Below are 17017 nucleotides of genomic sequence, written 5' to 3'. Positions count from 1 at the left end.
ATTCACTATTTCTTTGAGATATTTTTCATTTGCAGAATGGCAAGTATTAATTTGGAGCTCAAAGCCCCACCCCTAATTGTGATAGCTGCAACTAGCGAATTGGGTGATTTTTTTAAAAAACAATTCAGGTTAGAAGTTGCTATGGTAATTGCCCCCTGTTTAGTCAATAGCAGAGTTAGTAGTAAAAATGTCAAAAATTTAACAACCCACCAGGCACTTTTTCTAAGCTGCCCTAAAGGCAGACACAGCCAAGTGCTATCAACTTAGATCTGAAATCTGAACTCAATCCCTGTGTTAGAACAGGGCCTGTGTTTGCATCTGACTGCAGGAGACAAGGTGGGACGAGGCAATCTTTTGTCAAAATGGGCCCGACCTTGGGAGATAATAGAAGGAGCTTTATTTTCCCTACTTCTTTCTCAGTGTGGTGTTTTGTTTGTCCTGCAGTCCTGCAAACAAACGCTGAGCAAAGGCTCATGTAAATGAAGACTGTGTTCCTTCAAGGGAGGCCTAGTTTGCAAACAGAATCCTGAAGACCAGAAAGACATGCTGGAGCCATGATGGGTAGGTGCCTGCCAATTCCACCTGAAGAGCACCTTGGGTACTTACAGTTGAATACCTGCAAGATTTGTCTTACGGAAGATTTCTTATCTCTGGTCAAACAGTAATAATCAAGTTAAAGATTCCACTTTCCAGGGTTTAAGACTTGGGAATTGGGACTCATCTCCTCTGAGCATTCTCACAGAGGTGAGATCCAGAGCTGAGTAAGGGGTAGATGGACATTCACTTTTGTAAATTACACTATCCAAGATTTTAAGAAAGGTATTCCCATTAGAAAAAAACAAATACATTAATTTGTGTTATATCCCTGAGAAAAGTTTGTGTATAGTATAACATACAATAGTCAGGGAAGAGGTGCCTGAATAAGGAAATTAATGCATAACGAGATGGATGAATGAAAATCTATGGAATGAGATCAGTCTCGCCATTGATATTCCAGAAGTGTTAATTATGTGCTCAGCCCTTCATCGTAGCATCTGACCCATTTCTGCTCCTCTTGCTTGACTGATCATGGCTACTTTGACCTCTGTTCTATTCACTTTCCTCCAACTTCCAAAATATTTCTTGGACAACACAAACTAGAAGTGAATAGGCGTGAGTGCATGTATTTTATTTCTTCATGGCTTTCCATCGTGACTTGTGACTTGATTTTCTTTTATCTCTGTCCATTCAATCCAATAAAAGTTAGATCAGGATTCCACTCAAAATTTCCCTTGATAATCCAAGACTTAATTTCTACAATTTCAATTCTTCTAGAAATTTGGAGTGTTCAACTAATAACTGTGGAGGAATAGTTATTTCATATTTTATATCTGTTTTGAAATCTCATAATTTTGGAAATTACTCATGTGATTTCTGTAGCATGGAGGACACAGAAAAAAATCTCCTGAGTAGGACTATAGGCTCAAAATACATATGTAGATAGAAGAATCTCATGCAAATAGTAGATTAAAGCTTTCAGAGAACAGGCATCAGACTCAAATAGGTGCTCAGTTAATACTTTTTGGGTAAATAAATGAATGAAAAAATTTTAGATAACTCCTTTCTTATAGTATATCACTGTCCATTTAGGTTCCTTAATATTTAAACATTTAAATATTTTTATTTACAATTTATGTCTGAATTTAAATTATTTTTGACCTCACTCGAAAGGCATTTTTTAAATTTGAGAGGCAGACAGAGAGACACATAAATGGAAAGAAAATTTCCATCTGCTGGTTCATTCCCCAGATACGCCCAGTGGTTGGTGTTGGGCCTGGCCACAGCCAGGAGCAGGAAACTCAGTCCAGATCTCTCAGATGACTAGTAGGAACCCAACTACTTGATCTATCACCTACTGTCTCCCAGGGTATGCATCAGCAGGAAGCTAGAATTGGGAACAGAGCTGTGACTCAAACCAGCATAGGCACTATGATACTGGACATGGGCTTCCTCTTCTTTGAATGTTTATTATCTTATATGTTGATTTAAAGGTGGAGCAACACTTGGATCTGGGCCAGGCTGAAAACAGGAAGCTGGAACTCTATCTGGGTCTCCCATGTGAGTGGCAGAGACGAAAGTGCTTGAACCATCATCTTCTGCCTCCCAGGATTTGCATGAGATGGATGTTAGATTGGAAGTGAAGTAGCCAGGACTCCAACCAGGTACTCTGAAATGGGATGTGGTTTTCCTAAGCAGCAGCTTAATCCATTGCACCCATTGAGCGTGGGTATCTTGACTGATAGGCCAACACTGGCCACAAGAAACATTTTTGAGCATGGCTACCATATGCTATATTGTGTAATTAGTGCTTACTTCACAGTGGAGAATATAGTGAACAGGAAGGATCCTATGGAAGGATCTACCACTTGAGTGGTAGAAATTGATGTTAACTATATCAGGCAATATAATTTAAAAACTGTGAAAAGTCCTACAGAGTAAATCAGCAGGGTGTTAAGAGAGAAAAGCATAGAGGAAGGTGAAAGGCACACTTCAGATTAGATATTCCAGATGGATTAGCGGGGATAAATCTTCACACATGTACTCTTCATGTCCTTTTCTCTGTGAACTTGACCATTGAAAAGTGGCTGCCCAGTCTTGACTACACAGAGGAAGACAGCACCCTCCAGAACTGCACAGAAACAACACGGAAGGTACCTGGGTTGTGAGTGATCATTTGCTCTGGGCTGTGATGTGAAGGAGACCAAAGTACTGTAGATTGTGAGAAGTAATAGGCAAATACAATAGGTTATTATTAGGGGACACTAAGTACTCCTTCAACATTCTGACTGACCAGATAAAGAGCTAAGTAAGATTCAAACAAAAAGTACTATGGAAATTCAGAGGAGGCAAACATGATTGAAGTTGAGACTAGAACATGCACTCGTATATGTCATATAAAAGGCTAACCTGCCACAGCAAAGCTTTCCAGACTGGAATATCTGCTATTCCAGGGCCCAGAATCAATGACACACATGTCCGATTTTTATTACAGCAACATTCTTCCCCATTTGCATATTGCTTTATAGCTTACAAAATGCTGTTACATTTCTTATTGCATTTAATCTGCATAAAAAATAATTAACTGTTAGAATGCCCACTATGTTCCATGCACTGGTGGGTTTGTAGGTAACTTATCAAACTGAGCTTTTGTTTTAGAAGTGATTTCCCTTAAGGACCAATTAGAAAGACAAGTAGTTGTCTCCAGTGAAGATACTGTTATCCTGATTCTTGTGCATCTGTTACCCAGGATGCAAAACATTAAGTCCTATGCCCAAAGTTGCACACACTAGTTATTGCTCTATTTACTGAATCAATGCTACTCAACTCAAACAGCCAGATAGTGCACATATTTAAGGCTTATAAAATATTTTAATGAAGTAACTAATAATTTTATGTATATTTTAAACTTCACTTTTGCAAGTTGGCTGAAAAGAATAAATTGTATTGATCATATTAAGTGAGACTCTCAAGTCTGAGTTTATTAAGTTCTTTTTTTTAAAAAAGATTTATTGATTTATTTGAAAGGCAGAGTTACAGAGAGACAGAAGCAGAGATAGTGAGAGAGAGAAGTCTTCCATCTGCTGGTTTACATCCCAGATGGCTGCAACCAGCCAGAGCTGGACTGATCTGAAGCCAAGAGCCAAGAGCTTCTTCCAGGTCTCCCACATGGGTGCAGGGACCCAAGGACTTGAGCCCTCCTCTACTGCCTTCCCAGGCCATAGCAGAGAGCTAGATTGGAAATGGAACAGCAGGGACTCGAACTGGCATGCATTTGGGATGCCTGCACTGCAGGTGGTGGCCTTACCCATTATGCCACAGTGCAGGCCCCATGAGTTTATTAAATTCTGAAAGCATACAAAGTAAGTGCTTTGCTGGTAAAACATTACGGACCAGTAACAATCTGACATGGACTGGAACTAAGTGCCTGAGCAATAGTTGGATTACACTGCTTCATTTTGTAAAAAAAAAAAAAAAAAATGAAATGAAATCAGTGTTGATTTAAAATTATTCTCATTTTCTTATTATTTGAAAGGCAGAGAGAGAGAGAGAGAGAGAGAGAGAAGAGATCTTCCACTTTTTGGTTTACTCCCTAGATGCCCACAACAACCAGCACTGATGCAGGCTGGAGCCAGGACCTGGAACTTCATCTGAGTCTCCCACATGAGTGGCAGGTTTCCAACTATTTGAGTCATTACCTTCTGCCTCTTGGGGTGGGTAATAGCAGGAAGTTGACCTGGAAGCAGATGAGCCAGCCCTTAAATCAGGCATGTTAATATCGGATGCAGGCATCCCAAGCAGGGTCCTATAGTTGCTATACCAAGTGCCTGCCCATCTTATCACTGATGATTTAAAACAATTAATGAATTTGAGAGGCAAAGATAGAGAGCTCTCATCTACTAGTTCACTCCTCGAATGCCCACACTGCCCCCTGGCTGGGACCAAAGCTGGAGCTAAGAACCCAGTCCAGGTCTCCCATGTGAGTTGTATGGACTCAATCCCTTGAGCTATCATCATTGCCTTCAGGAAGCTGTAGATAAGAGAAGAACTTGGTCTTGAACCCAGGCACTCCAATACAAGATGAAGAAATCTTAAATTAGGCCAAATGATTGTCCCTGCATTGCTTTTAAAGATTACCTATTGTAGTTCTTATTAAAAAAATTATATTATGACTCAAAGACTGATGGAAGATTCAATTTCTTCACAGGTTGCCTTGTGAAGATAAAGACTCCAGAGCATGATGTGAGACAGTGAGAATGCTAGTACATAAAATACAGGTCAGCATGAGAAGAGACACAGGTAGAAGGATATGGATGGGAGGGAAGAAGAAAACAGCATGTTAAGGCTTGGAGAGGGAGGCAAGTGCAACTAAAAGGACTCAGGGTTTGTGAAAAAAGTGGGAGAAAAGAAGGAAAAGTAGAACTAGTGAGACTAGGTTCAGCCAAAACAAAGTGGCATGGAAAGTAAAGATGAGAATTACATGGGTATAAGGTCCTTGCAAACCTGGTCTGAAAAGTATGAAGACTTTAAGATACCAAGATTGACAACGTGGGCAATTTATTCCAGAAATGTTTATTGAGTAGCTATTATTTACTAACTCCTGGAAATTGAATGATGATGAAAAGAAAGGTATAATCATTGTCTTCTTGAGCTTGTAATTTAGCAAATACTTAGTGATATCCCTGAGTTCTGTTCATTGCTCTTACCTTGGCTGGATAGTATCTCTCACTACTGGCCTGCTTCTTTCCACTTTAGGGACTGGAATTGATTCAGCAGTCGAGGATTAAAGGCTGCACAGGGTAGGAGTTTCTAGGTTTTGTTTCCAATGACTCTCACATTTAATCACCTGCTGAAGAAGGTACTGGAAGGTCCCCTACAACCGGGCTTGTGTTAAGAAAAATTAGATGGTTGTCTGAGACATGTTGCCTCCGTTGCTCAGAATGTAAGAGCCCTTATGCATGAGGGTATGGATTGACTTCTATCTGAAGTGGCCTCCAGATCATCACTTTGGTTTCAATTGGTTTTGAAGTGTTGCTGAAAGAATTCTTTTGTTTTTACGTTAGGCTGACGGGTTTGCACTGTAACTATATCTGCTTTTCTACATCTCTAGTTGACACCGGGTTGACCTCTGCTTACCTCATACTTGCTAAAAAGAAACATATCTAATACCATCCACCTCTGAGATAAGAGCAAGAGAAAACAAACAGCAGAAAGACCCTTTAGGAGTGGATGACCTACTGTTAGCTGTGGAAGCCACATGACTAGGAAGGAGACTAGGGACATCTACCCTGGGCTTGTCACCAGGAGGCAGGACACAGCATTTGGGCTCCAGGAGTTTAGAATCTCGTTTGGAGCCGAGGTCTAGGCTTGATTGGTAGAATGGTTTGTGATATGTTAAATGGACAGATGAGAAATGAAACGTAGTTTCTTTGCCTGTGAATCATTTTCAACCCAGGATGTTCCATTCAAGGTGGGATGACCTCAACTACCTAGGTAGATTAAGTCACTGGAAAGTATCTTCAGGGAGATCTTGAGCTAACAATTCCATCTTCCCCGTGAAGTCACCTACTTCCATCTCCGTCTCCATCTCCATCTCCATCTCCATCTCCATCTCCATCTCCATCTTCCTTCCTTTGGTTGAACATAAATTACTCTAAGGTCACCCAGACACTGCTTGCTTGTTCTATGGGTAGGATTTTGATCACTTCCACGATGTAAGATTGAAATAGAGGGACAAAGAAATAGCAAGCACACTGAATTATTTTTGGACAGCTTTAATGGGTGATGATTTTCCTTACCCCTCATCTACACAAATCCCACTGCATTCAATTCAGATGAAAAAGAAGATTAAGAAATAATGCAGACTTTGTGAATAAACTCATTTTAATTTATGTAATTATTTTAATATATACATTATAACAATGACTTCACTGTGAAGTCGATTGGGTTTAAAGACTTTTGAAAATGCTGCTAGGTCTGGAAAGCCAAGTTTGCAGATCAACAAGTGCTTTGGAGTAAATACTGGTCAGTAAGGAAATTAAAAATGACTGCTGTTCTCCAGGAGGCCAGGAAAATGTAAATTTCCAAAAAAAAATTGGTCAAATACAAAAATTTAGAGGAGAGAGAAACCTCCACTGGGGGAGGCTTGTCGATAACAGTTTCCATTTCATCCCTTCCGTCCATGCCGTAGCTTTGTTTTTCTTTTCCATTTGCACTGTTAGGTGACCTCATCTTAAATACGTGACTTTAACTACCGCCCCTATGCTGTTGACTCACCAGTTCTCATCTCCAGCTTTGACCTCTCCCCTGTACATCAGCCTTTTTTTAAGTGACTTCTTATATTTCTACTTGGATATCTGATAGAAATCTCAAAATTAGCTTTTTGAAAATAGCGCTTTTCATTCCCCCTTTCTTCAAAAGCATGTTTATCACTGTTTGCCACAGATCTTCCATCATTTTTCAACACATAAGCATTCCTCTCCTTTGGGCAGATTATCCTCTAATTTAGATTATACCTCTAATTTGTCAGTGTTTCCTATTGGCTCAATTTCTGTAATATCCATCTACTTCTCTCAATTGTTTCTGCTACCATACTAATCCAAGTCACATTTTCTTTTAAGATTTATTTTTATTTATTTGAAAGGTAGAGTTACAGGTAGAGAAGGAAAAAGAGAGAGAGAGAGAGAGAGAGAACTTCCCTTCTCTGATTCACTCTCAAAATGGCTGCAATGGCTAGGGTTGGGCCAGGCCGAAGCTAGGAGCCAGGAACTCCATCCAGGTCTCCCACATGGGTGCAGAGGCTAAAGCACTTGGGTCATCTTCAGCTACTTTCCCAGGCATACTATTAGGGAGTTGGAGTGAAAGTGGAGCAGCTGGGATTCAAACCAGTGCCCATAGGGGTTGTCGGTGTTGCAGTCAGCAGCTTAATTAACCTTCTACCCCACAATGCCGGTCCTCCAAGTCCTATCTTATAGTGCCTTGATTAAGGTACTGGCCTCCTCGACATCTCTTTCTCTCTCATCCATTCCCACACGGCAGGCACTTTACTTTGAATCACAAATCATGTTGCATCATTCCTCTGTTTAAAGCCCATTCACCCATTACTTGTGTTTAGGGTAAATTCCAAACTCTCCCTATGGCTTGCAAATTCACAAGGACGATCTGACCCCTGCCTGCCTCCTCATCCTCATTCCCCAATGCTCTTGGCCACAAAGAGTTGAAGTCCGTGAGAACCAAAGGTGGTGCTGGGGAGAAGACTGTTCTGGAAAAAACAGCAAAGGCCCTGATAGAGGAACACGTCTGTGATGTTCAAGAAACAGCAAGCAGAGCTGACGGTAGGCAGTTACTGCAGGGTAGTGACATGATTTGATCACCGTTTAAATGGAATCCCTGTGCCTGCCATGTTAAAAATAGAACACAGATTGGAAATTTATATTCATTAATAAAAGTTAAAAAAAAAATAGAACACAGAGGGGCAGGAGGATGTAGTAAAGAGTTCAGAGGTTACTGCAATTATAGGGCCAGGCTCATGGTGAAGTAAGATCAGCCCCTAGGGTACGAAATGTAAGGGGATTACTCACCGTCAGGGCCCTGTAAGTGATCCGGAGAGTGAATACTTTCCTAAAAGTAGTATCCCAGGGGCCCAGCTTGCCTCGCCTTTGTCCTAGCTAGAACCGAGTAATGATCTGGTGAGTAGAAGTGGTGAGATGAGTTCACACTCTGGACTTACTGGGAAAGTAGAGTCGTGGTTTCTCATCAGATTAGACCAGGAGGGGGAGAGAAGAAAGGTGTTAAGGATGAAGGCAGGTTTTTGGTCTGAGCCAGCATGGACTTGCCATCAGCTAGGATGGGGATGTAAGTATCAAGGAGCAGATTTGCCGGCCAGGGCAGTGGGTGGAGGCGGGGAGTTCACCTGGAGATGTGAAATCTGACACAGTTTAGACACCTAGTGGAGGGGCGGGGAGCAGCTGGATCCAGGTTCGGCAAGGTAAGGATGAAGATGACCACACCCATTCCAGGACAAGCTCATCTCATTGCTACCTCAAACTATTTTTGTCTTTCTTGCTTCCTCTGAGTCAAAAATTTTTCCCCATGTTTTTAAAGGTACTTCCTTCACTCTTGTTATGGTTAAAAAAATCAGCTTTTTGGAAGTCAAGGGTCTTTCCCAATCACTTTATCTCATGTTGGCCCTTCTTTCTCTTGCTTGTTCATTCCCATCTGACACTTGGTTATTAATTAACTTTCTTGCCTACTGTCTGCCTACCTTAGAATACAAGTTTCATGAGGGCTGGGCTGACTCTTCGCATCCTCAGTACCCAGTGTAGTGCCTGGACACTCAATGGATTCTTGTTAAATGAATCAATGAGAGGTAATCAATGTGTCATCCCAGTTGTAAAAAAACTAATATAAACTTGACCAGTAAGAAATTTTTTTTAAACTTTTATTTAATGAATATAAATTTCCAAAGTATGACTTATGGATTACAATGGCTTCCCCCCCATACCGTCCCTCCCACCCACAACCCTCCCCTTTCCCACTCCCTCTCCCCTTCCATTCACATCAAGATTCATTTTCGATTATCTTAATATACAGAAGATCAGCTTAGTATACATTAAGTAAGGATTTCAACAGTTTGCTCCCACACAGAAACATAAAGTGAAAAATAATAGATGATTTTTTTAAATGATGATGAAATCAGATCAGACCTATTGTCATGTTTAATCCCAGTGAGAGTCAAGTTGGGAATTGATAATTTCTTTTTTTTTTTTTTTTTTACAGAAGATCAGTTTAGTATGCATTAAGTAAAGATTTCAACAGTTTGCACCCACATAGAAACACAAAGTGAAATATATTGTTTGAGTACTCGTTATAGCATTAAATCTCAATGTACAGCACATTAAGGACAGAGATCCTACATGAGGAGTAAGTGCACAGTGAATCCTGTTGTTGACTTTACAAATTGACACTCCTGTCTATGGCATCAGTAATCTCCCTATGCTCCAGTCATGAGTTTCCAAGGCTATGGAAGCCCTCTGAGTTCTCCGACTCTTATCTTGTTTAGACAAGGTCATAGTCAAAGTGGAGGTTCTCTCCTCCCTTCAGAGAAAGGTACCTCCTTCTTTGAAGACCTGTTCTTTCCACGACCAGTAAGAAATTTAAAAGTGGTTGTATATATTGAGTTGCACAGAATATTTGCTAATTATGGTGAACCAAGGATTCTTTGTCACAAGAGTTATGCCATGGGACAAAGATCAACTAATGAGCTTAGAAGTTTTTAGTCTAGGTAGAGAAAAGACATGAAAAACTCCCATGGTTTTTAGTTATCTTTTAAATTGTGTTGATAAACAAACAAAAAAAAATAAGTATCAACTGTGGGTAATATGTTTTTAGTTTTGTTATTAAAAATCAAACTCAAATTCTTTTTATTTTAACAAACTGTGGTTTTTTTTTTTTGCATTTATTAATTTGAAAGTCAGAATTACACAGAGAGAGGGAGATCTTCCATCCACAGGTTCACTCCCCAGATGGCTGCAACAACCAGGGCTGGACTAGGGCCAAAGTCAGAAGCCAAGAGCTTCATCTGAGTTTCTAATGTGGGGGCAGGGGCCCAAGGACTTGGGCCATCTTCTACTGCTTTCCCAGGCCATAGCAGAGAGCTGGATTGGAAGTGGAGCAGCCAGGACACGAACCAGGGCCCATACGGGATGCTGGCACTGTAGGCGGTGGCTTTACCCACTATGCTGCGGTGCTGGTTCCTCAAATTTTTATGGGACCAAGTAGTTCAAGTCTGATTTTTAGTTTTTTTGACAGGCAGAGTTAGACAGTGAGAGAGAGACAGAGAGAAAGGTCTTCCTTTTCTGTTGATTCACCTCCCAAATGGCTGCTACGGCGGCGCCTGCGCCGATCTGAAGCCAGGAGCCAGGTGCTTCCTCCTGGTCTCCCATGCGGGTGCAGGGCCCAAGCACTTGGACAACCTCCACTGCCTTCCTTGGCCACAGCAGAGAGCTGAATTGGAAGAGGAGCATCAGGGACAGAATCCGGCGCCCCAACTGGGACTAAAACCCCGGTGTGCCGGCGCCGCAGGCGGAGGATTAGCCAAGGAGCCGCAGCGCCGGCTCTCAAGTCTGATATTGAGCAATATTTTTTTCCAAGACCCTAATTAGTAAATATCTTCACAGATTCTAATGCAGGGGCTGGTGCTATGGTGTAGTGGGTTTAGCTGTGACCTGCAGTGCTGGCATTCCATATGAGTCCTGGCTACTCCACTTCTGATCCAGCTCCCTGCTAATGCACCTGAGAAAGCAGCAGTAGGTGGCTCAAGTCCCTGGGCCCCTGCACCCATGTGGCAGGCTCAGAAGAAGCTCCTGGCTCCTGGATTTGGTCTAGCACAGCCCTCGCTGTGTGGCCATTTGGGGAGTAAAACGGAGGATGGAAGGTCTTTCTTTCTATATCTTCCTCCTTCCTTTCCTCCTCCCTTCTCGTTCCGTTCCCTGTAATCTGCCTTTCAAACAAACAAACAAACAAATACATACATACATAAATCTTTTTTTCTTTTTGAAAAGAATTCTGATACAATTACATGGACAGTTGATAGGAATCCAAAGTAGATTAAGTCATTGCCAATGTTCAGTCTAGGAACAAAGCCAAGAATAAGAAGCCAATAATTATAACTTGATGAAATGAAAAAAATGAACCAAATTTTGATTAAAAAAAAAAACCCAAACCAAAATCCTGTTTCAAATACTGATTCTTAGCCCTCCAAAACATATGTTAAGCAAATCACTTGATTTCTCTTGTTTTTCTTATCTATGACATTGAATAAAACCTATCTTAGATGTAATTATAGGAGAAAAAAATTATGATGTGTGTTCATATGCTTGGTAAATATCAGGCACTCAAATATTATCCCAATAACAATAGGTTTACAAGACTACATATTTTCAGTTGTGTAAAATGTTTACTAAATAAAAAGAAAAAAGAAAAAAATGGTTTACTAAAACTATGAATATTGAAAGTATATAATTCACTTTAATTTTTTAAATATAAAAGGATACCATTTGAATTGAATTGCTTAGGATTCTTTTTTTTTTTTTTTTTTTTTTTTTGGACAGGCAGAGTGGACAGTGAGAGAGAGAGAGACAGAGAGAAAGGTCTTCCTTTTGCCGTTGATTCACCCTCCAATGGCCACCGCGGCCGGCGCACTGCGCTGATCCGATGGCAGGAGCCAGGTGCTTCTCCTGGTCTCTCATGGGGTGCAGGGCCCAAGCACTTGGGCCATCCTCCACTGCACTCCTGGGCCACAGCAGAGAGCTGGACTGGAAGAGGGGTAACCAGGAGAGAATCCGGTGCCCCGACCGGGACTAGAACCCGGTATGCCGGCGCCGCAAGACAGAGGATTAGCCTAGTGAGCCGTGGCACTGGCCAGGATGCTTTTAGTTGCAAGTGCAAGAATGCTAAATTAAGTTGAAGAAAAATGATGCCATCTCACAAGAAATGTAATGTAGGGAGGTTCAGGCTTTGTTTGATAAATTCTTTCAGGATTAGTGACTTTCTACCTTTTCAATCTGTGCTAGCTTGGTCCATTGGTTCTGAATCTCACCGACACAAGATAGCCCTAAAGATCACATGTTAGGGAGGCAGCCCTGTCTTGGAAAGCACCTACACACCTTTCCCTGTATTTATTTGGTCAGAGCTGGAATACATACTGCAACCACACTCGTATCAAAGGGGAATGGATTTACTGTTGATGTCTTCAAGCAACATTTTCTCCCTAGAGGGAAGGGACCCACTTTCAGCAAGTATATGGTGCTCTCATATTTGAGGGGCAAAATTTCTACTGGCATATGACCCCTGAGATTTGAACAAAAATAGTGCTATGTTAGCCAGGAAGAAAGCAGGGTGAGGGGAGGAAATGGTTGTGGTGTAGGTAACCAACGGTGTTTTTCACACCATCCTCATCTTTTTCAAGGGAGGAGGGAGTTAGTGGTTATCGCAAAACTCAGAACAAGAGTATGTCCTGATGGTTGAAAGGTTGGAAATTACACTTGCAGGCGCTTTATGGTTGCTCATTTGGCCATGTTTTCTGTTTTTCAATGTCATGAACACAAGAAAACTCCAGCATTGGAGAATGGGTGTACTCAATGTTGTTTTTGTGTTTGTTTGCTTGGTTGTTTTGGACTAACATATTTGTCATGTGGATTCGATTGAATGGGCAGCAAAATTAGACCTTGACCTAAAAAGAAGAGAAAATTTAAATAAAGAGCAGGAAGTAAAGAGGAAATAGATATTTAGGAAATAAATGTATTAGATGGCATGGCAAAGAGGATCTCAGAGATTTTTTTTCCCCCAGAGTAATCAGTGTAGATAAAAAAAAAAAAAGTTGAAAAGATCATTCTGCGATAGTTTTTGCTATCTAATTCCATTTTCTGTAATTTTAATATTGGTCCCTGATTCTTTTAGCACAGCTTCATTTTGTATCCGAAGAGTAGCTTGTGTTACTTTTGTTTGATGTTTTTTAATAGTGTTTTAATCATTACATAGAATCATGCAATGCCCCAAGCACATTGGCTGGAAAATGGTTTATAAATAAAATTATTGTTATTATTGTTATCTTTATCTCTTGTAACAATACTCATTAGATTAAGATTATATCTAGGCTAGCAATAGTTCAACATATGTGATTATATGTAATCAGTCTATTTTTTCTGCTTTTTTTTAAAAACCTTGTTGCTCGCCTTCAACTTTGTTCTTATCGCTAAACTAACTATTGTTGGTAAGTCGTAAGTGGCTGACTTGCTTTGAAGAGCAATTCTCTGCAGGTTTCAACAAGAGTTCACTCTTGGTAGGAATGGGATCCAAAGAAACTCCTTGTTCCCAGTGGACATGTATCGAAGGTAGTCACCTAACCAGCGCACGCAGGTGGCACTGACGCAACTTTCACCTAAAGCCTGGAGCCCTGAGTGTTTCAGAGGACAAAACGATGACTAATACTGAGCTATCAGGAAGGTCCATTCTAGCTTGATAGCAGACTAACTTTATTAATACTGAAGCTCTCTGAGAATGGGTTAGGCTATTCTGTGAGGTTGAAGATGGTCTTCTGAAACATTGCCAGGTCGTCTATTTGTGATGTTGTGAAGATAATTCAGATTATTCATAGAATTAGTTGAATATCAATGTGGTATTTGTTAGCCTCCCGAGTGGTTTCCTTTTGTGAGACTCTATGTTTCTATGTATGTAGAAATGCCTTAGTTTGCTTCTGTAATTGCATAATAAAATTAACTGTTAGATCATTCATCTGGTGTCCTTCAAGAGTAAAATGCAATGCACTTTCCATTCCGCCTATTTAGGTATGTTACACAGCATATTGTGATATTTATCAGACTTAAAATTATGGAGCAAGGGCCAGCATTATGAAACAGTGGGTTAAATTTCTCCCTGCAATTCTGGCCATCCCATATCAAAGTGGATTTGAAACCCAGCTGCACCACTTCCAATCCAGCTCCTTGCTAAAGAGCCTGGGAAAGCAGTAGAAGATAGCCCAAGTGCTTGGATCCCTGATACCTGTGTGGGAGACCCAGATGCAGTTCCTGGCTCCTGGCATGGCCTGGCCCAGCCCTGCCATTCTGGTCATGTGGAGAGTGAGCCTGCAGATGGAAGATCTCTTTCTCTCTGTCTCTTTTTTCATTCTGCCTTTGAAATAAGTACAATAAATCTTAACAAAAAAATAAGGGGCAGTACCTGTATGGAGCTTGTAGATAGCTGGCTTTAAGGGTTAGAGCCTCAACACTGGGAGATCAAGGGTTCTATATCTGATAGTCTAAGTGGGTCAAAACGTTTTCCACTTTGCATATTAACTGATCTACACAAATAACATTTTAGTAAATGGGTTTTTTTTTTATTGTTTATTTTATTTTATTTTTTTGACAGGCAGAGTGGACAGTGAGAGAGAGAGACAGAGAGAGAAAGGTCTTCCTTTGCCGTTGGTTCACCCTCCAATGGCCGCCGCTGCAGCCGCGCACCGCGCTGATCCTGGCAGGAGCCAGGAGCCAGGTGCTTTTCCTGGTCTCCCATGGGGTGCAGGGCCCAAGCACCTGGGCCATCCTCCACTGCACTCCCTGGCCATAGCAGAGAGCTGGCCTGGAAGAGGGGCAACCGGGACAGAATCCGGCGCCCCAACCGGGACTAGAACCCGGTGTGCCGGCGCCGCAAGGTGGAGGATTAGCCTATTGAGCCACGGCGCCGGCTCGTAAATGGGGTTTTTTAATCAAAAGCATTATTAGTAAAGTCACGGTATGTGCCCTTTCTGCCTAATAAATGATTTTGTAAGAGCATGTTGTTGGTCTCAGAATTGATCAGATTGGGGTGTGGAGCATTGCAAATGAATTCCCACCAACAAAAACCCAAATCCACGAAAATAGGTCATTGAAAAACTTTACATCATGGAAGGTGGTCTATTAAAAGTGACTTAGTGTAAATAGGAATTCTAAGGCTAATCACTGTAAAAATGCTTTATGGCAGAAATGTTGGTGGACTTTGAGATGATCACAATCAGTTAAAAAAAAGTATACTTGTTGTCAAGTTGCAAACTCAGCTCAAGTTCCTCTTTTTTTCATGAGATCTTCCAGGGCTCTGCCTTCACGAAGTTGGATTCTTCTTTGAGTTTGAGAAAGTCTAGGATATCTCTTTGGTGGTGATGTATTTATTTATTATGTTACCATTACCATTAAGTTCTTTTTTTTTTTTTAAGATTTATTTATTTGAAAGGCAGAGAATTACAGAGAGGTAGAGGCAGATCTGAAGGGGCCGATCTGAAGCCAGGAGCCAGGAGCTTCTTCTGGGTCTCTCACATGGGTGCAGGGGCCCAAGGACTTGGGCCATCTTCTACTGCTTCCCCAGGCCATGGCAGAGAGCCGGGTGGGAAGTGGAGCAGCTAGGACTTGAACTGGAGCCCATATGGGCTGCTGAGACCACAAGCTGTGGCTTTACCCACTAAACCACAGTGCTTAAACTGTTAAACTCTAAAGTCTTAGAAGTTAGATGCTGTAATTACTTTCAAAATTACAAATTTGTAATTTCTCACAGTATTTGCAACTTTCTAATCATACAAATGATTAATATTTAAAAGTCAAGGTAAGGGGCCAGCATTTTAGAGTAGTGGGTTGGGCTGTCACCTGTAATGCCCCCAACTTGTCTGGATGCCAGTTTTGAGTCCTGGCTGCTCCACTTCCAATCCAGCTTCCTGCTAATGGCCCAAGTACTCAGGCCCCTGTACCCATGTGAGACTCAGATGGAATTCCAGGCTTCTGGCTTTGGTCTGGCTCAGCTCCAATTGTTGTGGCCATTTGTAGAGTGAGCCAGCAGATGGAAGATCCCTCTTTCTCCTCTGTCTCTCCCTTTCTCTCTGCAATTCTGCCTTTCAAACAAATAAAATATGTCTTAAAAAGAAAAAAAAAAAAAGGAAGGTAAGTACCTCTAGCTCTCTGTGTGTGTTTATACGTACATATATTTACTACTTTTATTTGAGATTGCTCATTCACATGAGACATGGTTTGTAAAAGCCGACAGATTCTTAAGGTCCTGATTTCATGACATCTGTCTTCCTATCAAGGCTGGCATTGTCTGGGAGAGTACTAAGGAGACTCCAGGCATACCATATGTCCATCCTTTTTTTATTTTTTAAGATTTATTTATTTATTTTAAAGTCAGAGTTACAGAGAGAGAGAGGGAGACACACACAGACACAGATCTTCCATCTGCTGGTTCACTTTCCAGATAGCTGCAACAGCCAGGTCTCGGCTGGGTTGAAGCCAGGAACCAGAAGCTTCCTCCAGGTCTCCCACATGGGTGCAGGGGCCCAGACACTTGGGCCACCTATCACTGTTTTTCCCAGGTGCATTGGCAGGGAGATGGACTGAAAGTGGAGCAGCAGGGTCTCAAACCGACACCTATATGAGATGCTGGCATTGTAGCAGCAGGTTTGCCTGCTACCCGACAACAAACCCCCTACCCCGCCCCCATCTTCTTTTGTGGATCTTCCTTTTTCAAGTCTAGTTGAGAGGTAGGAACCTCTGAATGGTGCTACTCAAATGTTTGCTTGTAAGGCAGGCAATTGTTCCTGATTTCCTGCTGAGTACAAGTGGGCAACAAGAAATAATTTTGTGCTGGGTGGCACTGAAATGTCACTACAAGATATGAGGGAAGAAATGAGACCACAACCACCCCCGGTCCCGTCCCAGCCTCTTTCCTTGTGAGCAGCCAGGGTTTCTTTCCGCATCCTGCTGTGGCTTTGCCTGCTCATAGGCTTTCCCGAGGGAAACAAGCAGCTTCATGTCACTTGACTGAAGATTCTGTTTGCTGTCAGGTTCTTGCGGCTACTCATGTACAGCAATTATGTATTGAGTCTAGTTTCAGAGCACAAAGAAGAGGCACATGTGTTTGTAAATGCTGTTGTAGCTCAATGTTTGCTAAGTGTGCTCAGTAA

At 41.6% G+C, this 17017-nt stretch overlaps 1 long non-coding RNA gene across 1 annotated transcript in view; it reads left to right on the top strand.

Moving 5' to 3' along the window:
* The first annotated feature begins 443 nt into the window (after positions 1 to 443).
* The window catches only part of LOC127483585 (uncharacterized), a 49095-nt gene continuing 32521 nt past the window's right edge, over positions 444 to 17017 (top strand). The window contains exons 1-2 of the long non-coding RNA XR_007910013.2: positions 444 to 561; positions 2031 to 2201. This is a non-coding gene — a long non-coding RNA (uncharacterized lncRNA). The remainder of the gene's footprint in view (positions 562 to 2030; positions 2202 to 17017) is intronic.

Source organism: Oryctolagus cuniculus, chromosome 13, assembly GCF_964237555.1.
Source record: "Oryctolagus cuniculus chromosome 13, mOryCun1.1, whole genome shotgun sequence".
Taxonomy (NCBI): Eukaryota; Metazoa; Chordata; class Mammalia; order Lagomorpha; family Leporidae; genus Oryctolagus; species Oryctolagus cuniculus.
This window is presented reverse-complemented; position numbering and strand designations above follow the sequence as displayed.